At 41.1% G+C, this 26,586-nt stretch overlaps 1 pseudogene; it reads left to right on the top strand.

Moving 5' to 3' along the window:
• Nucleotides 1-11,212: 11,212 nt before the first annotated feature.
• On the top strand, nucleotides 11,213-24,356 carry LOC138795244 (tigger transposable element-derived protein 1-like; annotated as a pseudogene).
• Nucleotides 24,357-26,586: the final 2,230 nt, after the last annotated feature.

Below are 26,586 nucleotides of genomic sequence, written 5' to 3'. Positions count from 1 at the left end.
GAAAAATACTGTGTAGGAACAGCCTTAGGCCGGGTTCACATTACGTATAACAGCGGCCGTTCTGTGAACCGTCCGAGTCGAAGAACGGCCGGGGTTACTGAAGATCATCCCAGCAGGTACTGCAGTACTGGCCGGATGACCTTCATTTCTGGTGAATTTGGATGCGGGCACACCAGTGCGCGCCCGCCTCCCAACTCACCGCTACACACAATGGAGCATGCAGCCGGAGCCGCACACTCCATTGTTTGAACTGTCAGTTTTTCCTACAGCCGGAGGGAATCCTGGCTGGATCGTAACTATGTGCATACGCTCCGACCAGGATTCCATTCATTCACATACAACATTTGTTTGCAAATTGCAACAACGGCCGTGATTTATACAAAACATTTGCTGTGTGAACATAGCCTTACAGTGTAAGAAGGGCCCTCTGGGGGCACAACTGCCTCTTCTCTACCCTCATAGCTTTGCCTTCGATAAACACTGAAACTACTGTTGTTAGTTCTAATAATTGACAATTCTCACATGGTAATGCATGTCTGAAGCGTAACACACTGTTCAGATCTCTGAAGCCCGCTGACAATTATTCCCTTGTTAGTACACCATATATACAACCCTGTAAGTGATATTTTGCTTCTTTACATCTTCAACTAATCATATAACATAGATATGTCATGCGTTATGCCGATGTAAAACAATCATTTTCAGGTGATAGAATTTTGTGTTCATTTGCTCAGCAGGAGCAGCACAGAGGTGAATCTGCTAACTCAATTAAATTCTGACAGCGATTTATATGGAAAGAGGCAGCCCGGTCAGACAGAGAGCATCTATTCGGAATGCAAGAAAATGTTTTGTATACATTTAAATACAGCACAAACTAAATTAGTCACCCAGAGGAAGATGTTAATAGATGCCCTCAGTATATGGCATTCATGAATGCAAATGTTTCTTACTAGAAATAAAAATGTACCATGTCAACAAATTAAAGGGGTAGTTAACAAAAAAACTAAACAATAAAATCTTCTTTCAAATCAACTGGTGCCAGAAAGTGCCAGAGATTTGTAGTTCACTTCTATTTTAAAAAAAAATCTCAAGTCTTCCAGTAAAAATATTTTTGGTGAACAACGACTTTAAGTCGGAAAGCAAGAAAACATAAAAAATATTCTCAATACTAAATAGCTTACGGGGGTAAATTACATAAAGTTTTGCCCCCCTACACATGGGGCATGCCTCTCAGTACATCCGGCAGGTCTGTGACTGTCGCAAGGCAGGTGCAGAAATCTACACCAGCTCTGGAGCAGGTGTAGATATTTGCCATGATTTACACCTGCAAACAGTTGTAAATAGTGTTGAGTAGCTCTTTCAAAATGTTTTGGTTTGGCAATGTTATACGGACCCGAATGCTCAGCCTTTGATTCCCTGTGGCTGCAGAAGTTGGTTGCTGCCCTAGTAGGGTTACTACCACCACTGCAATCTAGCAGTGATGTCTATCTACTTTTTCTTTGCCACACCTTTGCCGTGTCATTCACTTCAATATGCCCTCCAAGTGGCCTGATGAAGACATTCACTCAGGCTTAGGTTAAAACAACTGAATTAGAAACTCCTATGTGTGAAATTGTTCTTATTTATAACATATTAGGTCATATTTTTTATTTGGAAACAATTAAAAATGCGCACCAGTTTGCACCAGTCTAAATTTTACACTCTTTGATAAATCTCCCCCTAAGCGTCTCCCTAAGCAGAGCATCAGAAAGACTCGTAGACACTAGTGGTAAGGGAACTTGCCAAACTGGTTGGGTTTGGCAACATTCTCCAAACCTGCACATGCTGCATTTGAATCCTGTTGGATGCCGTCCTAGCGCTGCTAGGAAAACATAAATACAGCCTATGGCCATGTTCACATTTAGTATAACACTGACCGTTTTGTGAGCCGGCTGGATCACAGAACTGCCAGTGTTACTGAAGATTATCCTGGCCGTAGGATCTTTATTTCTTCTGAATTCAGATTGGCCACTGCACAGAATGGAGCGTGAGGCCGGAGCCGCACGCTCCATTGTGTGAACTAACTGCCTCTACATAAATCCCGTGCGCGTCGGTGCGCACAGCCGAAAACCTACGCCACCTAAATCTTTTAGTTTAAAAAATGATAAATCGCGCGGACTCTAAATCCGCACCCCCCGTTCCGCCCCCTCCACACCCCCTCCCCGCCCCCCCGGCGTACCCGGTGAAAAGTGGCGATTTGCGAATATTTTATTTGCAAATGGCCGTTTTGCGAATAAAATATTCGCAAATCACCCCTTTCCGCACATCGGCAACAACAGCCGTGGTTAATACACAACTTACGTTGTGTGAACATAGCCTATGGCTGTATCCATGTTTTCCAGGACTCCCTATGGCGGTATTTACCTTCTTCAGCCACCGGGAGTAAAATGTGGAGTGTGCCAAACCTGAACAGTTCAGCAAGTCCGCTGTAGTAGAGGCGTATAGGTCATTCATGCTGCACTGGAAATTCTAGGAAGACAAAAATATGCAAAGAGGGAACTCTCACTTCATTTTTCAAGGTAGTTTTCCCTTACAGTCAATGTCTCACTCCAATTAGTCTTTACACATGACTGGGAATATACAGTATGCCAAGCCAGAGATCTCTCCAGAAAAAGAGATTACCCATCTATAGACAGCTGTTTTAGGGTTACTGTCCCTCATCAGTACAAGGCAGGGTGCTGGCTGGCTAGTAAGAGGCCTTTCATTGTGGGACCAAATGGGTTATATTTCTGCTTGAGTTGGGTGTCATAGAGGTATGTGGACACTTTCAGGCCATTTGTACTCTACTGGTTTGGGGTTATTGCCCAATGTTGGACTGGGTTATCTGGGGCCTACCAGAGGAAATGATCCTGGGGACCCACCAATGAAGAACCAGTGAGAAACAACATGCCAGTCAGTGTTAGTGCAGGTTATAAAACTGGGGGCCCACCGTATACCCTTGTACACAGTAGCATTTATAAGTCAAACAATGTTTAACCTAGTGGAACTAGGTGGAGAAAATGCCATATTTAAAGGGATAATCCAGGATTAGAAAAACATACCCACTTCCAGAAATAGCAGAAATCTTGTGTCCAGTTTATTGGTTGTGATTTTGAAATTAAAAGGGGTTATCCAGTGCTACAAAAACATGGCCGCTTTTCCCCCTCTCTTGTCTTCAGTTCAGGTGTGGTTTGCAATTAAGCTCCATTTACTTCAATGGAACAGTTTGAAACCCCACCCAATCTGGAGACAAGAGAGGGGGAAAAGTGGCCATGTTTTTGTAGCACTGGATAACCCTTTTAAGCTCCATTTACTTCAATGGAACTAAGGTGCAGAGCCACACCCAAACTGGAGCCAGAGTGGTGCTGTTTCTGGGAGAAAGCAGCAATGTTTTTCTAAGCCTGGAAAACCCTTTAGGGTACAAACACACACGGCATATACGCTGCGTATTTACTGCTGCGATACGCAGCAGATACGCAGCAGGTAAGATCTAAGTAACTGAACACAGCATCAAATCTGCACCACCAAATCTGCTGCGTATCTGCTGTGTGTGTTTGCACCCTTAAAGTCATTCTGAATTTTATTGTTCACTATAGACTTTCACTTAGCCCTTGGCCACAAAATTCTCAGGTATTCAATTCTTAGAAAGTATGCCCTGCATTTCACATGCTGGATAATATGCTTCCAGGAAATACTAACGGCTTCCTTGCACAAAGAAGCACTGATGCAATTCAGCATATATTGTGCGGTAGCAGAAGATTATCACTTCATAGAAAACAACTAAATCCTATAAAAACAATTCCACATTGTGTGTCCTGGCCTGAATGAATGCTATTCAGTTACCGTTGAACTGTACTGAATTCCAATTATTATAAAAAAAAAAAATTCCAACAAAATGGTTTACAGGAAGCAGATACACAATGAGCGTCCACTAGCTGCGTAAGCAGTGTCACCCTATCCCACTGCTGTAATTTGTTACGATATTCTCTTCATACTAAGCATATGTTGCCAGGAACGTCACCAGCGGGAAAGATACCGGATGGAAAAGGTCAGCTAAAAAATTAATCCCAGGATTCAATTCCACGAGGCATATCTGGTAATGTATACATGCATTCAATATCTAGTAATACATACATGCATTCCATATACAATTTGCAGATAATGTCAAACAATAGAGATTTTTTGGGGGGGCTTTAGTAACAACTGGAGGAAAAAAAATTTTTGTGCGCAGAAAAAAAAATGTAGATTCTTGTCATCTACTTAAAAATCATAATGGCCATGACTGGGGAATAGATGCATAGCCCTTATCTGTCCCCAAATCCCTGTAGCTTCCTCTAGGGGCACCTGACCCAATATGGGTGACCACAACTACAGGTTAAGTGACAGAGCGGAACTGGGACTATAAAGAAGTAGTATGGAGAGTTGAGTAGTTGGGTCGACCATGTTTATTGTCTGTCAAAAAAACCTGGATCCGTTTTGATCCTTTTTGTTTTTTCATAATAGAAGTCAATGGAAAAACGGATGCACACAGTTGCATCCTTTTTCTCCATCCGTTTTTCATCCTTTTTTTGCAAAAAATGAATGAAAAAAACGGATTGCAAAAATGTAGTGTGAACCCAGCCTTAAAATAAATGTAGGTTTTTCTTTACATAAGGAATCTGACAAATTTGACAAAGAAAAACTATAATGGAAAGATTTGGACCATTTCTCTTTTTTTTTAACCTACTCTTAATTTTGGTTAAAAAAAAAAAAAAAGGACTAAAATGACCCTCAAAAACTGATTAAAAAAAGTAATAAAACTAAGTGGGAACATAGAGGGAGATTTATCAAACATGGTGTAAAGTGAAACTGGCTCAGTTGCCCCTAGCAACCAATCAGATTCCACCTTTCAGTTTCCAAAGAGTCTGTGAGGAATGAAAAGTGGAATCTGATTGGTTGCTAGGGGCAACTGAGCCAGTTTCACTTTACACCAGGTTTGATAAATCTCCCCCATAGTCCCAGTTTTACATAACTACTAGTGACAAAGTAAAGTGTTCACATACTCCGGCCTTCCAACAAAACTAGTTTTGTGTACCTGTCTGAAACTATGACACCTCTTTTTAATAATTATTCCCAGAATTTATTAGAATAATTTTGGCAGGCAGGAAAATTCTTTTATGTTTTTTCTAAATCTAATTAGATGAAAAGATGTCAGTATTTTACTAGGTATATTCATTATCCGGCATAAAGTCAAACATGAAATGGTTCTATAGAATTTAAATAGGCTTTGTCTAAAGGTGCATGAAAGAATGAGGTTAACAACTTTACAGAATGTACTTGTAGGCTTCACTTCAAATACTGTGCATTCATTTATGTACTATTCACTTTAACAAAGGAAGCTAAATGCAATTTACTGGGGGAAATACAATGCTAAGCAGAATATTCAGGATAAAAATACAATCCAAACTATTAGGACTGAGGGGGGAAAGAATATTTTAATGTGCATACAAAAGCTTCTTCTGTGGTTGTTATTATTTCATTGTATACTAAGTGAAAGTGGAATAGAACCAATGTATCTGCAGTCAAAATAGAAGGGGCTGTAAAGTTTATTACATTGGAGATATATTGATTTTAGCAAATTAAGTTTAAGGCCAATGTATTTTTTTATTAAACAATGCCCATTGTTGCATGTTTGCTACGACGGGTGTTGTTTAATCACAGACGCCGATCGCTTTAACCCCTATGGAATCCCGCACAGAAAACTGCGACATCTATTTTGTGCGGCCGCTATTCAGTTAACAGCGGCCGCACCAAATAGACTGTGCACACAATGTAAAGTACAGCTCCTGGCCATACTTTACATTGTGTGCCATGGCTAATTGGAGTGCGGGTACACCCAAATGTGCCCGCTTTCCAATTAAAGTGACTGTACCACCAGGCCCAGGCTGAAGCACTGGAGGCGGCCGACCCACACTTAGTGGGAAGAAACTCCTGCCCCTCCAAGACGTGACTCCATTAGAATCAATGGAACCCTATCATAGAGGGGCTAGGGTTTCCTCCCACTAAGGGTGGGTCGGCCCGCCTCCAGTGCTTCAGCCTGGGCCTGGTGGTACAGTCACTTTAAGTTGAAATGATGTTCACCCAGCCAATAGGGCAGTATTGGCCAGGTTGAACATCTCAGACAGCGACCGTTCTGTGACTTGGCCGTGTCACAAAACAGCTGCTCTTTTGCCATGTGTGAACATGGCCTAATATGTGAAACTTATTTATGCAACTTTATAATATACTTTCTCTACCTGTTCTTCCCAGTTTTCATAATTTCTGTGTGCTGTCAATGAATGGAAACCTTCATTGTTTAGGGACAATCCCAGTTTGTGTCTGCTCTTCACTCCTTGGCTCTGCATGGAGCAGTGTATTGATTCATAAAAATTTCATAGGAAGGCCTAAGGATAGACGTTTAATGTGAATCGTGACCGCCTATTGAGTTGGTGGCTTCACTGCAGAGATATCGATGAAAGCATTCAGAACATATCTTTGGTACTAGTTCCTGTGCTTTTATTTTAATTAAGAATACACCTTTATTTGGGCTGTGAATTGTCACTAGAGTCTATTATTCCCTGAGGTCTAGCACTGCTACGTCTCACTGTGCTGTAGGCTTACCCCATGTATATTCAGCGCTGTGCACTGTGGATACACAACAGTGAAGCGTAGCAGTGCTAGGGCCCAGGGAACAATAGGCTCCACCTCTTTGACACTATTCACATTAAAAATAAAGTTTTGGTGTAATGAGGGCTGCCAGTGAACAGGACAAAGGCAAGCCAGAAACACCTGGCTGGGTAAGGTGATGGTTATTAAGGCATCAATAATGCAGACACAAGGGTCTGGTACTGTCCAACTTAGAAGTTTTCACAATCTTGAGAGACTGTTTGTTTAGGATATACTATACAAAGTTGCATGATACACAACTTTTGACCAGGCTGAGTTTTGTACACCCAAGATGAGTAAGGGTCCTATTACACGGAGCGAATTTCAACAATTAATGACTAACGATAAACTATCGCAAACGAGATTGTTTATTGTTAACCTAAAATCGTTCACCATATTACACAGAACGATAGTGGTTAGTTACGATCGTTACTATGATCGTTTACTCCATCTGATCCCAGCAAAACAATAAACAATGTGCAATTACACTGAGAAATTAGGGAAAAAATGTGAAACTTGAGCGAACGAATGTGGAATTACAGCGAACGATTAGCAAATGATTAGCGACAATTAACAATGATTTTAGGTTCAGATCTAAATCAACGATCAACGACACATGAACGATTTTTTAATTGCTGCCTGCTATTACACAGAATGATTATTGTTTAAATTTGAAGGATATAACAATTTTTCACACAATAATCGTCCCGTGTAATAGGCTCCGTTCACATGGTGTAAAACTGGCGGAATTCCACGATGGAATTCTTCACCACAGAATCTCGTTAGCCTCCGTTTCATACTGGCAGTCTATGGGAAGCTTAGCTTCCTCTCTCCGTGCGCAAGAATGGACATGTCAATTCTTCCGCGCAGTGAGAGGAGGTGCGCGTGCCTCCCATTGACTGCCAGTATGAAACGGAGGCTGATGGAATTCCACCAGTTTTCTCAGTGTGAACGGAGCCTAACAGGTCGCCAGCCAGCTCTGGACTAGCTCTTGTCTATATTAAAGGTGTCTCATCCCCGGCTGACTGTTCCCACACTGAGTGGGGTTGAACACTTTCACCAATCCAGGTGGAGGATTCTTTCAAACAAAAGCCCTGACCACTATGTCACTTAGGCACTAAACCAGTATATCAAGAGCTCGGCCTCTATATTATAAATCAGTAAATACATTACAGTAAGAACATTAACCCCTTCATGACCGAGGTCAGTGATGCCCAGATGTCCGTTTTAAATTAATGCAGTTTTCCTCCCTGTCTTCCAAGAGTTATAACTCTTTTATTTTTCCACCTACAGGGCTGTTTGAGGTGTCATTTTTTTGTGCCATGATCTCTAGTTTTATTAGTATCATACTGGTGTAAAAGAAATATTTTGAATGCTTTTTATAATTTTTTTTCTGAAATAAAATTAAAAAAAATCAGCAATCCTGGTGTTTTTTTCCCATTTACGTTGTTTACCGTTGGGGAACAATATTGTTAAATTTTAATAGATTGTACAATTCCACATGCTATGGTATATAATATTTTTATTTATTTACTTATTTATTTTTACATATTTTTATAATGGGCAAGGAGGCATAGCAAAGATCAGTACTATCGGCGATCTGTACATAGAGCCTGCCTGAGAACAGACTCTATACATAGATCGCCCATCTGACAGGAAGGAGATAAGTGGCTTACCCCCGCCTGTCGGTACAAGTGATTGGGAACAGTCCCGATCAGTCAGTGACAGGTGCTTAACTTGTCACTGACTTCCTATGCATCACAGCTTTTAAGGGGTTAATGACAGGCTAAATTGCAGCTGCCTCTCTTTGTCCTTGGCTCCTTGGATACTGATGTGCATGGAGCCGCTCATACTTCAGCGGTTCCACACACATCAAAACCCTCTGAGAGTCAGGAACACATATATACATTCTTACTGTACGGGGCATCAGCAGCAGGAACGTATATATACGTATTGCTGATGTGAAGGGGTTAAAGCCTACTTTCCGAGGTTTTCCTTCCTATATAAGTACTAGCACAAACTTTTCATATTGCAGCTGTTTTCCATTCACTAAAACCTTTTGTTGCAGCTGAGATACATGTTGCATTTGTTTATTTGTACTGTATGTAGTCACTGTGCTAGGTATTTAAAGGGGTTATCCAGCACTACAAAAACATCACCACCTTCCCCCTACTGTTTTCTCCAGTTTGGGTGGGGTTTGGAAACTCAGCTCCATTGAAGTAAATGAAGCTTAATTGCAAACTGCACCTGAACTGGAGACAACAGTAGGGGAAAAGTGGCCATGTTTTTGTAGCGCTGGATAACCCCTTTAAGCTGAAAATCTATCTTTGAATCTGTACACCGCTCCAAGCTCCACTGCTGGCTTTTCTTTTGGTTGGGGTTCCAGCACCTGGACCCACACCATTCAAAACATGGTAGGGTTCCGCCCAGAATTTTGGCGCCGATTCTGTAGTGTGAATGGGCACTAAGGGTGGTAGTTTCAGCGCGCTGTGAGCTATGGGGAGAAAACAGCAGGTTAGATATTTTTAACCTACTAATAGTTTCTCTTTTAAGGACATAGAACTGGTAACATACTCTCTGTAGGTATTCCAAAAAAGTGTATAGACACATAGGGTTAAACTGGCAAACGCAAAATATAAAACAAACCATTACACACAATGCACCTTTACATTCAGAATGTACTATGTGAATAATGTTTTTCAATCTCTTTCTACATCTACAAAATAAAATTGCTGTCTGCTGCATTAAGATTAATGGGTTGTTTCAGCTCTGCTATATATACGTATAATCCTTCAGCACTCAGGCTTCAGGAAGAAACTGGTTATGATTATATTTTCCCATAGCAGGTGCAAATGTAACTTCAATCACACAAAATAGAAAACTATGGAACATTTAGAATAACAACAGAAATATCAAACAAGACTTTCATTGTATGTGCGTCACTCTTATTTTGTATTTTCTTGTATAGTACAGAGCGAATCGCCTTGTTTATGTCTTATAACAACATTTGACAATGACTTCCACAAAATCCCATCGTGTGACACATAGCCATATGCAGCAAGTGACTTAAAGAGCACCTGTCATTAGCTGTTGTATATAGGACCAGGAAGTGTTACTAAGTACCGTTGCCTCCTTCTTTTTTTTTTCAATAGGCCGCCTCATATTCTAGATATATGCTAATCAATAACTGGTTAGCCAAGAGCATCATAGGCTGAATTGTAGGTTTGGGGTCCTCTTAAATTATCAGTAGATTATACAATCATAGAATATACAACGCTGATTCTATATCTGCAGTTTTTATCTTTCTATATACTTGCATTCCTTTGCTGTTAGGCACAAATGAAGCAGTCTAAGTAGTCCTCTCCATTATATTCTTGAGCCAAGTAGTCCTTTCTATGCAGTAACATGCCCAATGTGTAGGCTTACAGCGGAGAAATACAAAAGAGCAGAAAGCTACAAGCTACAGGGCAACTGAAAGGTGTTATAGAGAAGGAGGCAGAATGTCATAAACTCTTCCCACCTTTTGGTGTAGGACATAAATTATACACATCCCCTACCCATTCATAGGCTGGCCAGCCAGACCACCATGTCACAAGGGCTGTCTCTTCATCATGGTGACATTCTGGCCTTGCAGGGCAGACACATAATGATTCCACAGGGTACAGACAGTTAGCAAACCTACAAATATACATAATAGGTGAAACACTTAAAGTTACGCTAGGCTGGTATATCAAGGCACTCAACCTGATTATATCTAAATCCAAACTTACTAGAATTGCCTTCCTTGCAGTCACACTGGCACACTGTACTTTTCATATCAGCTGTGCTGGGCATTTCAGGATTATGTGTCTTAGCAGCTGTGTCACCTTAACGTCAACAGGACACAGACATCGGCCGAGTCCCAGAACAGCCAGTGTTACTGAAGATCATCCCAGCCGGTACTGCATGATCCCAATTCCCAATTTACTGCTGCACACAATGGAACATGTGGCTAGAGCCAGACGCTACATTGTGTGCACTGACAGGATCTCTGCGGCCGCTATTAAATGAATGTCAGTTTTTTGTGTGGCCCGATGGAATCATGGCCAGAGCGTATACTATGTGTATACGCTCTGGCCGGGATTCCATTCATTCAAATGCAACTTTTGTTTTGCATAAATCACGGCCGTTAATGCAAATTGCAACAACGGCTGTGATTTATGTAAAACATACGTTGTGTGAACATGGCCTAATACTCATGGTCTATCATGAGGATAGGCCATGAATTTTAAAATCCTGACTAATCTCTTTAACAATCCCTTATACAGGTGGTCCTCGGGTTACGACGGTCTCGACTTACGACGTTTCGTGGTTCCGACGCTTTGTTCCGACGCCTTGTTCCGACCTATGCGGTTCCATCGTAAGTCGAATATGTGCAGTGGCGGAAGAATACAGTACTGTACTATACTATACAGTGACAGGTTCCAGACTGAGAAAAACGAGTCTCCTGGCTGCTATAACGCCCTGCATTATGGCTCCCAAACCTAAGCCAGACTCTGCTGATGCCAGTGCATCAAAGAAAAGGAAGGCCATCACCATGGAGGTGAAATTAGATATCATTAAGAGATATGATAAGGGGGAAACAGCGACAGACATTGGTCGGTCATTAGGACTTACTCGTTCGACTGTCGCTACGATTATTAAGGATAAACCCCGTATCCTTGAACATGTGAAAGGATCTGCTCCTATGAAAGCCACAGTGATAACAAAGCAGCGCAGTGGGCTTATCATTGAGATGGAAAGATTGCTGGTGCTGTGGTTGGGAGACCAAAACCAACGCCGTATCCCTGTGAGCCTCATGGTCATTCAGGAGAAGGCTCGGCGATTGTTGAGTAGAGGTTGGTTTATGAGGTTTAAGGAGCGTGTCAATTTCCATAACATTAAAGTGCAAGGTGAAGCTGCTAGTGGTGATGATAAAGCAGCAAGAGAGTTTCCTAAAGCACTGGCTCAGATAATTGCGGAAGGGGATTACTGTGCCCAACAAGTGTTTAATGTGGATGAGACAGGCTTGTTCTGGAAACGTTTGCCTAACCGCACGTACATCTCCAAGGAGGAGAAGTCAGCACCAGGTCATAAAGTCAGCAAGGAGAGACTGACTTTGCTTCTTGGAGGCAATGCTGCTGGTGACTACAAACTGAAGCCCATGCTGGTGTATCAGGCTGAGAATCCCAGGGCACTCAAGGGCATTTCTAAGGCACAACTACCAGTCATCTGGAAGTCTAACAGGAAGGCATGGGTGACACTTGCAGTGTTTGAGGACTGGTTCAACAACTATTTTGTGCCAAGCGTGGAGGGGTACTGTACCTCCAAGGATATCCCCTTTAAGGTGTTGCTCATTCTGGACAATGCCCCTGGACACTCTGCTGATGTGGATGACTTTCACCCTAATGTCAAGGTGGTTTACCTTCCACCTAATACCACTGCTCTAATACAGCCTATGGACCAAGGAGTCATTGCTACATTCAAGGCCTACTACCTCCGAAGGGTCATTGGCAATGCTTTACAAGCAACTGAAAAGAATAAGGACTTGACTCTAAAGGACTTTTGGAAAAAATACAACATCCTTGATGCTGTGCAGAACATTGCTGATTCCTGGGATGAGGTGAAGCAGACCAGTATGAATGGTGTGTGGAAAAAAACTGTGTCCCCAGTTTGTGACTGATGTCACAGAGGTTCAAGAGTCAGTGACTAGTGTCATACAGAACGTTGTTGCTATGAGTAAGACAATGAATCTGGAGGTGGAGGAGGAGGATGTCACAGAGCTACTGGCATCTCATGGAGAGGAGTTATCTGCTGAGGACCTTATACAGCTGGAGAAGCAAATCATAAAGGAAGAGGAAGACATGCCAACCCCAGAACCCAAGAGATTTACAAGGCAGGGCTTGGCAAGAGGGTTTGCCCTGATTGAAGAAGGGTTGTCTAAGTTTGAGGCTGAGGACCCCAACATGGAGAGACGGTCTCCTTCCAGACTAACCTGCAGCAGTACTTCAAGACGGCTGAGAGGCCTGCAACAGATCCTATACCCTCTACCTCAGCTGCCCCTCCTGACTTACCTGCCCCAGTATCTCCAGCACCTTCTGCAGCTTCCTCCCAATAAGCCTCTTCTCTCTTTACAATTTTTTTTTCTTACAGTACAGTACAGTACACTGTTTATCACTGTTTATCATTATTAAACATACTGCACAACATTTTACTGTACCTATGTGTTTATTGATACTTATGTAGGGTACTGTTACCATACAGTAGGTGTTAGGATAGGCTAAGTGTTTACAGCACAGTACTGTTATTATGATACAGTACTATATGAATGTATGATCCAACTTACGTCAAAATTCGATTTACGACGCCGCACAAGAACGGATCAACGTCGTAAGTCGAGGACCGCCTGTACTGTAGTTGTTAAATAGTGTGTATTAGGCTCCAGCTAGAGTTTTATCATTCTGTGGTTATATGAAGCAGGGCTATTTGAAAGTGCAAATATGTTATACAATGAATTGGCCTAAAATGAGATAATATTAAAAAGATGTGCTGAGTTCATGATTTATTATCTTCGCTTATTTCCAAATTCTGTCCTTTTGTGAAATCATGATTCAGGTTGGCAATGCTCTGAACAGGTGACAATTCCTGCAGGTTATTTATAAAGGGCTCTAATGTCCATTGTTACATTTCAGCCCCAGGTACGTCCAATCTGTATATCAGCTACTCATAGTACCGAGTCGGCAGGGTCTGGAGGATTGCTTGTTAATACCAAAATATCTGTGATGCTATTTTCAAGTGAAACTTTGAACAATTGCAGAGAGGTTGTATTACATTTTATTGATCGAATGAGCCAAGAACCTTTATGTCTATTAACTGTAGCTTGCAGGCTCTATTATATATACTCAATGCAATCATGACATTATGAACCTCTTCTACAGCACATTACGGTATAGCATGGAAACTTTAACAAAGGAGACGAGTGTTATATTGCAAAGACGTATTATTTCCAATGGGTGCATAAAGTTTATCCCTCTGCAGGAGAAAATGTTAATTTTTTAATTTTGACTTGTCGTTTGGATATATTATGAAAAGATCCAAATCATCAGAAAGACTGTATTTACAAGAGTTGATGAAAAACAATAATGAGATTATTCTTCAATAAAATTAAAGGGCTTGTCCAGCGAAAATCTTTTTCAAGTCAAGTTTCAGAAAGCTATATAGATTTGTAGTTTTCTTCTATTTAAAAATCGCAAGTCTTCCCATACTTATCAGCTGATGTATGTCCTGCAGGAAATGTATTCTTTTCAGTCTGACACAATGCTCACTGCTGACATCTCTGGCTGAGACAGGAACTGTCCAGAGCAGAAGCAAATCTCCATTGAAAACCTCTTTACCTTAGCTCTATTTCTTATTCCATTTGTGAAAACTGTTTTATCTGTTGTACTTTCGATGTACTCTTGTTATACTTTTGTTTGCCAAACTTTACTTTTGTTTGCAAAAAAATTTATTGACAAAAATTCAATAAAATATAATGAAACAGAAAACCTCTCCTGCTCTGGACAGTTACTGTCTCGGACAGAGATGTCAGCAGAGAGCACTGTGTCAGACTGAAAAGAAAACAACATTTCCTGCAGGACATGCAGCAGCTGGTAAGTATGGAAGAACTTAAGATTTTTATACAGAAGTAAATTACAATTATCTATATAACTTTCTGAAACCAGTTGAATTGAAAGAAAAAGATTTTCTCTGGACAACCCATTTAATAGAAAGTACTCTAAAAATCATTAAAACAGTATTCCCATCTGATACCCTATCCACAGTATTGACTGGAAAGGGCATAACTAATAGATTGTGGGGGGTTGTACTACTGCCCCCTTACACAATGTGGAGAACATGGACCCTGAAATCCTGGCTGAGCTGTGCATATGTGTCCCCAGTCTATTCATTTTCTAAGGAGCCACTAAATACAGCTCCATTCAGCTGGGATTTCGGGGGTTTTCATACTTGCGATCTCTTCATTATGCCCTCACTTGTGGATACTGTGGAAAGGGCATAATTTGCCCAAATGGGAATATCCCTTAGCCTGATAAATCAAGAAGGGCATGTCCCATTTTGGAAAAACATTTTCTTTCTTTTTTTTTTTTTAATCAAAACTTGACAATTCCTTGACAGTGAAGTGTAATATGTGGCAATATGGTTGAGCTAGTCAGGGAACTGCTGACTGAAACACAGATAGTAGTTGGGTTTCAATGAGCTACATGTAATGGTATTGTTTTGTGTAGAGGAATGGGGGGGCCCTGCAGTGGGACATCCTAGGAGCAGCATAACCTCTATCAGGCTTTCTACAAAAAAGCAGTCGTGGACATCCCATTTATCAATGGCCATCCTTACCTTGTCTTGAATCTAGTTAAGAACTCCAATATCTCATAATGCAGACTACATACAATATACAGTAGCAACTTGCTAGAAAAAAAATCTTCAAAAGACTTCAACTCTTATCACAACAACTGGGTGACCACACATAGAATTGTATAGTATACATACTGCATCTCCCAGCAGAAAATTGTCTTTTTTTTTTTTTTTTTTTCCAAACTAGTCATCTTGACAATCTTTGGCCACCGATGTCCTGTCTCAGTCAGTAATTGGTTGAGCAGGTTGGAGGCGGCACAGAAGGCAGCATAGAAGAGGACACTGGACATACAAAAGACACCGAAGACACTGAATAGGACACTGGGGGAGCGCTGACAGGTGAGCATATCATTTTTTAAACAAATCTTTGAAACAAAGCTTGCAAAAATTTACTTAATCAAAGAAGTGAATTCACTTAGCTCATCTATCAGAAATATTATCTCCCCACTATAAATAGCTATAGATGGTGTTTAAAAAAAATATGGAAAAACGCCATGAAAGGGAGATCAGCTGTGTAAGAAAAATACTGTCAATGAAATAACAGGCTGAGCGTAAGTAACAAGATATTTAAACACATAATCCATCTGGTACACTGGGTAGGAATTTTATTTGTAATCAATACTGAGACTGACATGTATATAAAGTATGAAGTCATCTTCTTATCAGTAATGTTGAGCGGACTTGCTGGACTGTTCTGGTTTGGCAACATTCTCCAGACCTGAATGCTAAGTAATTGACTGCCAGCATCTTGAGAAGTTGAATGCTGTCCAAGGTAATCCTGGAAAATACAGCTCTATGCATGTTTTCCTGGAAGCCTTAGGGTAGACTCCAACTTTTCCAGACACTGGGAGTCAAATGCCGATCGTTCAGGTTTGGAGAATGTTGCCAAAGGAGAAAAGTTCAGCAAGTCTGATCAGTAAAAAACAAGATGAACTACTCGATCCAAAATCAACCAAACTTTGTCTCTCAGTCCATTTTTTGTCTCTCAGTCAGAATCCTGCTCCACACTGAAGAGGGGCAAAACCCTGAAACAGCTGTATGTGGATGGATACCTGGCCTTGGTTTTTCCCTTGTCATTACATTGACTTATAGGGCCACTTAATATGGTGGTTTTGGTGGTTACCTTACAGGAGCCACCTCTTGGCTGGGTCCTTCCTGGAGTGATATCTGGCTAGTCCTGTGTTTAGAGGCTCTTCAATGGGGCTCCACAGGCTCTTTTTTTGCATATTCATGTTTCCAAGGGGGCAATGCACCTAGAATTTCACTGCATTGAGTGCTTTTACTAGCAGCCGGCAGTGTTATCGTTTGGCTGGTCTCCCTGAGATCTTTTTCTCTTATAGTCCATTTTTTGCAACCCCTTTTTCTCTTCTCTGTATTTTATGTATCTGTATAGTGCCTTGTCCAACAGTCATTGGCACATATTAGTATTACTTTTATTACTTCTAACAAGAACACACCTTTATAAGCCTACGCTAAGGCTGCTGTCACACACTGAAATTTGAACTATCACTGCAGTTTTCAATGTGGATCAATGTGAATGTTGCTGACTGCTGTCAATTCTGACACATTTTAACAATACCAGCTGGTATCAGAGCAAGGAACAGGACAACCTGAATATACAAAATGTAATACATTACTGCAAGACACGTTAGAGCTCTGGCGGTATGCTGTCAATTTAAGTTCTAATTTTTATATATATTTTATTTACACATCCCTTTAAGGGACAAAATATACAAAAAGTAAAATAAAAAAAGCAATAGGTTAACTAGGCACCCTCCGCTCTGCCGAGCAGGAGGCGCCTGGTTAAATGTTCAAGTCTCACATTTATTTTAATGAGGTTCGTCAATCGAACTTGAAAAATACTTAACTTGGTTTACTAGCACTCAAGCATTTTAGTGCTTACTTTACACTACTTATTAGCCATAATATATTACTCAAAAAAGGTTGCATAGACTAAAACATAAGCTTGTCAACCATTACATTTAAATTACTGACCAAAAATAATAATAAAAAAATACTATCTTGTCGGGTGCTCTGTGTGGTTTGTACCTACTAACAGTGGCAAGATAATCAGTAAATTGTCAACAAGGTCATGGTAGCCCAAGGCTTAGTGATGCCAGTAAGGATTCAAAGCTAGACTAGCCTATCTGCTCCGATCCCACAGAATAGCTGCTTCACAAATTGCTTAAAAATTAATGCTGGCTGCCTTTAGCTGCCTGATTATTTTTAGATCCCCTAAAAATAGACCTAGAAGTTTGCTTTCCAGATGAACAATATTACTTAACAGACCAGAAGTAACTAAATCACTGAAATAACAATACTGCTGGCATAACAAAACTAAAGTCATTTTAACAGACTTTCTTTAACAAAGACTTTAAGGGTAAATTAATCAATGGTTTTACGCCTATTTTTTGGTGAATAATTGTATTTTTCACCCATTTTTGGTCTAAGTTCTATTTCTGAACCAGTATTCGACAGGTGAATATTTTTTTTAGATGCAACTTTTTTAAAAATCTGCCTGTTTTGAGTATTCACCCAAAAGTTCGCATAATCAGGGATTAGCGTCCAGTTAGTAATTTTTTACTTTTTAAAAAGTCACACAAACAGGTGCTAATCTACGTCTGGTCAATACTAGAGATGATCGAACAGCCGAAAATCTTAAGTTCGATCAAACTCTAACCTTGCGGGACCTTCCACATTTGATTCCTGATGCCTTCCTGGTCCGTGGGGAATCCCTGAATTCCAGGCGGTACCCGGGCTGTCTTCTGTCGGACCGGGAAGGCATCAGGAATCAAATGCGAAAGGTCCCACAAGGTTCGAGTTCGATCAAACCTAAGATTTTCGGCTGTTCGATCATCTCTAGTATTGACCAGACGTAGGCTAGGACTTGTTTGTGTGACTTTTTAAAAAGTAAAAAATTACAAACTGGACACTAATCCCGCATTATGCAACTTTTTGGAACTTCCCTGATCTGCGCAAGGTACTTTTGTCAAGGTATTTAACAAAAATTTCATCTTTTAACACTACACAAATACAAAATATTTAATTGCAAAAAACTTACTGAAAAAAAACTGTATCTTAAGAACTTAAAGGCGTTGTCCAGGCAGGACACATTTAAGATATGTAATTGCAGAGGAAATAAATAATAATAATAAAAAAACAGGCACATACCTTCCTGGCTCCCACACTGCCAGTGGTATCATGCAGTTGTGGGTCCCACTGTGCAATGTTATAGTATAAACAACATAATACTACTGTATACAGTAATACTATATAAACAACCAAAGAAGAGAAATGACTTCAAGGGAAATAGATAATTTTATTCAGGACTGGTAAAAAACAAATAAAAAACTAATCTGCAAGACAAACACAAATAGCAGTGGAGCCAAGTGACAACACTTAAAAGAGGAGGGAAAGCCTTGTATCCAATGATAAACAGAGCAATTTCAGAGGAATAGGGTAATAATCAAAAACAGTGCGCTAATGGCTATAAAAAAAATTCCTGCTGCAAAACAGAATGACCACAGAACAAAAGTAATAATCTCTGTTCCATGCTTAAATTGGCACTGTAAAAAAAAAAAAAAAACTTCCCGTATGCATTAGGGGCAAAAGTTTGATTGGTCTGGCTCAAACCCCCACTAGTTGATAAATACAGCTGGGAAAATCTCCATTGAATCATGGAACAAATAACGAGGTCATGCACAATATGGTCTCAATGTGTCTTTGTATCTATGGAGCCCCGAACTTCCAGATGAAGAGACGAAATTGCTGCTACTCCTGCAGCAGCCTTGCTGACAGATACACTTTGTGATCCAATGATTTAACCATCTGGTGCCTGAACACCCAGACCGTAAAAAGTCATATTTTTGAGTTTACTTATGCTTATACAGTGGTGCCTTGGTTTAAGAGTAACTTCAATTGAGAGCGTCTTGCAAGAAGAGCTAAAAGTTTTTAAAATTGTAACTTGGTTTTAGAGCATTGCTTTGGTTTAAGAGCTCCCTGTACTGGGTGGGAGGGCGAGTGGGGGAGGGGCATGGGCTGCACTGGGTGGTCTACAGCACTGTGCTCTGACCAAGGAAGTCTCCCTCACCTTCCAAATCATGGCAAATCCAATTCAGGTTGGGGCTTACACCAGGAGACAGGACTGTGGAGGTAATCACTTCATAGCTGTAGCCCCTCAATCCCGCTCAGAGAATGCTGCATTTATATGCCCACATCTGCCCTGCTGTCATGACGGGGAGGTAGAGATGAGACGAGACAGTGAGCCCTAGGTCTGAACCTACACACTGTCCCTACCTACTTGCCTCAAACGGCCCTAGGCTGCCGCGAACAACCACGAAGGAGGTCCCTGCTCTGGTATAAGTGTAACACAGAACGAGACAGACAAATAAACACAAAAGGAGAGTCAACAAGCCAAAGTCAAAACCAAACGGACAACGCAGTACAAAATCAGGAAACAATGGGGTAGTCAAAGGTCAGGCGGGAGGTCAGGTAACAGGTTGAGCAAGCAGAGGAATTAGGAACGGGGATCCCAGGAATAGAAAGGGGGAGCTGGGATCAGGGTATGAACCTTAATAGCCAGCAGGGAAAGACAGGCTCAGCTTTCATTTATGAGGATTAAGAGCCTGGTCCGGGTACCCATTGGACCGGCGCTCTGATCAAGACTCCAGACAGACAGAGGCATGCGTCAAACCACACTGCCCAGCTGCAGGCTAGCAGCGAGTAGTGTAACTCCTGCATTGCCAGTAAGCTGAAAAGCAAGCGGGTGTGTCACACAAAAAGTAAAAAACAGGCCCAGTTCACACCAGGCTTACTGCACATTCCTGACACCTGCTCATTTCTTCATGCTCCCTGCAGTTTTTATCAGCCCTTTTGTTTCTCACCCTCTCCATTATTGCTATAATCTGCCTGCACTTACACTCAGCTATACACACTGCTGCTATAATGTTGTATTGAAAAGTTTCTGTCACTGTCCTGCTGCACAGCTCTGTGATTCTCACTTCCTGATTGGTCCATGCTGAACACACACCCCTTCCCCATTGCTGTCATGTGACCACACAGACCTCTGACAGCAGCCCTGCTTCTCTATTTTAGCCTGTTGCACTACACTACTGCATTATGGGGATCTAAAGTTCCATCCTATATCTACAAAATGCTGCTGTGTTATCAGGTTTATGCACTTACTATACATTATATACCACATGCTGATTGCTATATTTTACAGTAACTTATAATAAAATATATATTGCTGTCTCTGAATGTTTGTTTCATTTCTTTTACATGTTATTCAGAATAATAAATGATTATTTTGAGGTTTTGGAGCCATTTGTCTGCATTTCAATTATTTCTTATGGGAAAATTTGCTTTGGTTTAAGAGTGATTTGAATTACAAGCATAGTCCTGGAACGAATTATGCTTGTAATCCAAGGTACCACTGTACCTGCAATAATTAGTCAATGGCCCAATGTAGGGCAGCAAAAGATCGCCCATCAGCAAGATTGGTGCCTATTTTCAGAGGCTTTACAAGGCTCTGTTAATCGTGCAACCAATTGCTGGATTGTTCCTGTGGCCATTTAAGTGCATTGTTATTAGCCTCACATCCCTTGGGTGGGTGGACGATAACAATAAGATTCAATCAGCCAATGTTAGACTTTTTACACTGGCTGATTATCCAGTAAAAGTGTTGCTAGGAAAGCTCATTACTGATAATCCGCCTGTGTAAAAACGCCTTTACCGTGAGCTTCCAGCAAGGAAATCCTTATCGCATGCTGCTTGACCCAAATGACTTGTTAAATAGTGGCGTGTAAATAATTTATTGTAGCTACACTAGGACATTCTAACAACATTCCTGTAGGTTCTCACATTCTATCCAGGTGCTTGAAAAGACATAGATTAAGATGCCTCTAACCTAAAGTTGGTGAATAAAGACAAAAGACTTAAGGCTTCTAGGCTTCAATGATCTAGGTATTGATCTCCTTCTTTCATCATCATCCTTATTGTCTGAGTTTTCTATAGCAGACGTCAATGATGATAATACATTTACGTATTTGCCAGTATTGATTTTTTGTTTGTTCGTGCTAAAGGGGAGATGAAAACCCAGCAGGGAGAATTCAAAGGGCAAAGCCTTTTGAACTGCTATAACGGGTGCCATAATACTTTTTCTCAATAACTGGAAAGTTATCTGGGGTTTACCTTGGAAGAGGTTGTTCGAATTTAGAACCCATCCATACTTGAGCCATACCTGAACCCTGTCATAAGTTGGGTAAAAGCAGACGAAAACCTTCCCAACTTAAAAAACATTAAAGGGGATTTCCAGGATTAGGAAAAAGCACAGCTACTTTCTCGCAAACACAGCGCCACCCCTATCCTCAGGTTGTGAATTGTAATACAGTTCTGCTCCATTCACTTAATGACACTGAGCAGCAAAACCCACACCTTCCTCTTTCTGCTTGTTGTAGCGGTAGAAGAAAATAAAGCCTTGGATAGAGTTTTTAACATACGCTGGACTCAAGTCTGTTTCTTTCAGTACTGCTACACTTGTTGGAGTGGGAGCCCGAGCGAGCAGTGGATCTACAGCTGTAAGCTGCCATTTGTTCTGTTTAGTTGTTGTTTAGTTGCTTTGGTATTTCCTTTAGCCAAACAATCTAAGTTGACCTTGACCATCTTAAAGAAAACCCATCATCTAAATGTAACTTTCCCTATTCTAAATTTAACTTTCCCTATTATAAAAGTTTACAAAGGATTAAGGTTAAGTAGGTTAAGGCAGTTTGTGTCTTCATGAAGTCAATTTATGAAGATACAGGCTGCCTTTGCAGTCTGTATCTTATACTTTACCTAAACCTCTGTACCGGTGCAGTAAGCCTGTTCGCTGTCATCTTGATGAGGTAACTTGCGTTCCAGCGCACCGATACAGAGGATTTGCAGTCTGTATGTTCATGAATAGAAGGGAGAAGTACAGGGACAGTTAGAAATACGCAGTGATCCGCGCTCTACATGATTAAGTGCATCTGCATGAAACACGTTGGTCGGCTTGTCTGCACCTATGTTCTTTAACCTGGAACAATGAAAGTTTTATTTTAGCTGCCAAGTCCTTGGAGTGCTGGTATTCACACACATGGTTTATGCTGCTTCTGAGATTTAAGTGCCTGGCCAACACTGAACGCCCGTGCACCCTCCATATTTCCGAGCTGTTTAGTACGACCATGCCAGAGGTGAGCTGTTTCCTTTTTTTGTTTGATATTTAAAATGTACACATATTCCTTAAAAATGTACGGTTTTAGAGATAGATATATTTACAAATTCACCATGTGTCTTCCTTGCTTTGCCCTGTTGTCATTGGCTATGACCATCTTAGGAAAACCACTTAGATGGACTATTATCAGTTCAACTGCCTATTGTTCATCAGTCTATACTGTGCATACAAGCAAGGGAGATTGTGGGTAAATATGTGTTCTGCTACATGACAACAACAGGAAGTGATTAAGGAGAGAAGAACAGTACAGTGATGTAGGTAATTTTACCTAAACAACACATTTGTACTTATTTACTTAAATGTATGCTGTACATATCAAATTTAACAATTTGTGGGAATAACTCCTTAATGGTACTATGCCGTATGCTGGGGTAGCTTGTGCGGTGTTGTGGCTGCTGAGTGGGTATAGGGTCACTTGGGCACTTGGCACGGTGGCCAAAGCAGTGTTGTAACCCACCCCTGGACAATCTTTTTGGATATCTTAAGTTTAACCTGGTGTGTAGGTGCAGGTGCAGAATGATAGACCAGAGTCCAATAGCTTAAACAGGATAACTTCAGTTTACTTAGAATCTTCAGTGCATTAGAAGATAATAATAAAACTTTAGGCCATGTTCAGACACTGTAAAAATCCAGCCGGTTTAGAAAAGATCATTCCGGACAGTACTGCAGTACCGGCTGGATGATCTTTAGTGCTGCTTACTTGTGATGCGGGCACATCCATGTGCGTCCGCATTGGAACTCCCCACTGCACACAATGGAGCGTGTGGCCGGAGCCGCACGCTCCATAATGTGCAGTGACAGTGACAAGTCAGTTTTCTATGGCGCCGCTAGGGATCTCGGCCGGAGTATATACACTATGGGGGACATGTATCAAAAGGTGAAAATGCCTTTTTTTGGCACAGTGGGGCAGATTATCGTAAAAATATTCGCAAAGGGTATTTTTGCAAATATTTCTTTCGCATCTGCCCCATCTGCGCCACCTTCGCCAGTGGGGCAGAGAGGGGCAGAGAGGGGGGTGCGGCAGCATGCAGAGGGGGCACGGCCTCTGCATGCGCCACATTTATCATTTTTCTGGCGGAAATTTCAAAATTTTTGCACGGAGAGGCTCTGTGCGATCAGTATATATGTGGAGGCAATGCGTCTCTACATAAATCCCCTGAGCTCCGGAGCTGCGAGGACATTTGTAAGCCCGGCGTAAAAAACGCCAGACCTCATAAATGTCCCCCTATGTGTATACACTCCAGCCAGGATTCCCTCAGCCTTCAGCACAATGTAGGTTCTGCACTAATCATGGCCATTGTTGCAATGGCCGTGATTAGTACGGAACTGTGTCTTGCTCTCTCCAACACTCCTGACTAAAGACAACCCAAGACCCTCCCCCTAGGAACTAGCTTCTTTTTGGGGTAACTTAGCTTACCTGTGATTGGTGAGGCTGAGTGCATAAAAGAGAGAACAGAGGTGCTAGTGTAGAAAAAAGAGGGAAGAAGGCCTTCACCTGTGATAGGAAAACAAAAAAACATGTGACAACAAGTTAACCCAATGCTTCCTTCAGCTGTCCATAGTACAGTACATACAAGAAATACAACAGTGACACCTAATGCGAACCTAATACACTTTCTTCATCCCCTTTTGAAAGTGAGTTACTTCGCCCAGGTGCATAAGAAACCTAGTGCCAAACTTGTGCTGGGACACTACAACTAGTCAATAGTCCAAATAAAATATGGGCAGATCCTGATTTTGACTGCCAATAAAATCTATTATGGTGACAATATATATCATATATCAGGTGGTCAAAGATCCTTCTTTTACAAGAAATTGAAGACAACTGATGAAGTTTTTATCACGTGTCTTATCCTTTTCTTTTTTTTTACCATCAGTTGTTGGAGAGAACAGAGGGAAGTATGCTGCAAGATACATTCTTCTATCCTTTGTGTCCAGTGATCCGGCATCTAGATTCAAACGCCTGATAGTTTGAACTATCCCTTCAAATTAATAAAATCAGTTTAAACATCAGATTCTCTCCAGCCCTTTGCTAGTGTGCTGGAGGGAAACTGTGCGGGACCACCGGATATATGTTAAGGGGGCCTTACTATATAACTGTCATACCCTATCTAGTCTGAAAATTGAAAACTGGCCTCTGGAAATTGCAAACACACATTTGTCAGCCACTCAATACCAGGTAAAAAAAAAAAAAATATGCAAACATTTATTGTAAATATAAAAAACAACATTCTGTTGTTTTTAAGAATAAAACCAAGTTTTGAGTAACAGATGCAAACACACTGCTTACATTGTATTTTGAATTACCTCAAATGAGGACGTTCTTTCAGATTTATGCAGAGTAAATTGGCAACTCTCAAAGGCAAAGTTGATTTTATCCTTCCGAGTTTCTGACAGTTTCTTCCGAGAACCCTACAGTTTGATTGCACTAAGTCGCACTCTAATCACTATTTTTCAAAGCTAAAGCTGACAGCGCATGGAATTATTTTAGATTTCAGGGCAGGCACAGCAGCATAGCAATGATACATTCATTTTCATCTACATGAAGTAACTAGTTCAACTTCGAATCCCCAGTGAATTGTTTGGATATTCAGTGTAATATTTTTTAATATACATGTAACCTTACCGATCTCATAGGCACCGGAATAGCCCAGCACATTCCAAAGTCAAATTGCAATAATCTACTTAACATTATAGAACCAGCTATAACATATAAAACATGACCCTTAACATAAGAAGATAAGAGACATGAGGGGGCAGGATAATAGTACGATCGCCATTTATGTTCTAAATCTGAAATGTGCAGCTTATACTTATGTCAGATTTAAAGAGAACCAATCACGGAAGATTTTTTTTTTTTTTTATTCCTTAATTCTATTTAAATTACTTTTTTATTAATATTTGTAAATAGAATTAAGGAATTTTCTGTCCGCGTTTTTAATTTATTCATGTCTCTCTTCACTGTCACGCGCCGGCTCTTTTCAAAAGAGCCGGCGCGTGACAGGAAGCTCCCGGCATGCAGAGCGGCAGGAAGAGCTCCCATGAGCCTTTGCCCGCCGCTCTGTAAATACACAGCGATCTCGCGCTATACAGCGCGAGATCGCTGTGTATATCTGTCCTAATTAAACCTATTAGTTTTCTCATGAAGATACAGACTGCATTTGCAGTCTGTATCTTATACTTTACCTAATCCTATGTAGCAGTGTAGTAAGCCGGGCGCCATCTTGATGACTGGAACGCACCGCTGGAACGCAAATGACGTCATCAAGATGGCGCCCGGCATTACTGCACCGCTACATAGGAGTAGGTAAAGTATAAGATACAGACTGCAAAGGCAGTCTGTATCTCCATAAGGTCTACTTATAAAGATACAGACTGCCTTTGCAGTCTGTATCTTATACTTTACCTACTCCTTTGTAGCGGTGCAGTAATGCCGGGCGGCATCTTGATGACGTCATTTGCGTTCCAGCGGTGCGTTCCAGTCATCAAGATGGCGCCCGGCTCACTACACTGCTACATAGGATTAGGTAAAGTATAAGATACAGACTGCACAGGCAGTCTGTATCTTTATAAGTAGACCTTATGGAGATACAGACTGCCTTTGCAGTCTGTATCTTATACTTTACCTAATCCTGTATAGCGGTGCAGTATTCCCGGGCACCGCCATCTTCATGACGTCAGTTGCGTTCCACTGCTGGAACGCAAGTGACGTCATCAAGATGGCGGCGCCCAGCAATACTTTTACTACTATACAGGATTGGGTACAGTATAAGATACAGACTGTAAATGCAGTCTGTATCTTCAGGAATAGACTTAGGGAGAGAGAAACTTTTATTATAGGGACAGTTAATTTTAGGTGATTGGTTCTCTTTAAACATATATTACCTGAAGTAAAATATCCTTTTTGTGGCTAAGTTCTTGCTCTACCATTGCATTTTCCTGGGGAAAAATAAATCTGTGCTTCTTCTCCTTGGCCTATCTTTTGCCTTCGACACAGTTGACCATTGCTCAGCCCTCTCCTGGATCTCCTCTTACCTCTCCAACCGCACTTTTAGTATCTCCCACTCCCACACCACCTTCTCTCTCGTCCCCTCACTGTTGGTGTTTCCCAAGGTTCTGTACTAGGGCCTCTTCTATTCTTCATCTATAACTCTGGCCTGGGACATATCATAGAATCCCACGGCTTTAGGTACCACCTCTACGCC

The sequence above is a fragment of the Dendropsophus ebraccatus genome, chromosome 6, assembly GCF_027789765.1.
Source record: "Dendropsophus ebraccatus isolate aDenEbr1 chromosome 6, aDenEbr1.pat, whole genome shotgun sequence".
NCBI classification, from domain to species: domain Eukaryota; kingdom Metazoa; phylum Chordata; class Amphibia; order Anura; family Hylidae; genus Dendropsophus; species Dendropsophus ebraccatus.
This window is presented reverse-complemented; position numbering and strand designations above follow the sequence as displayed.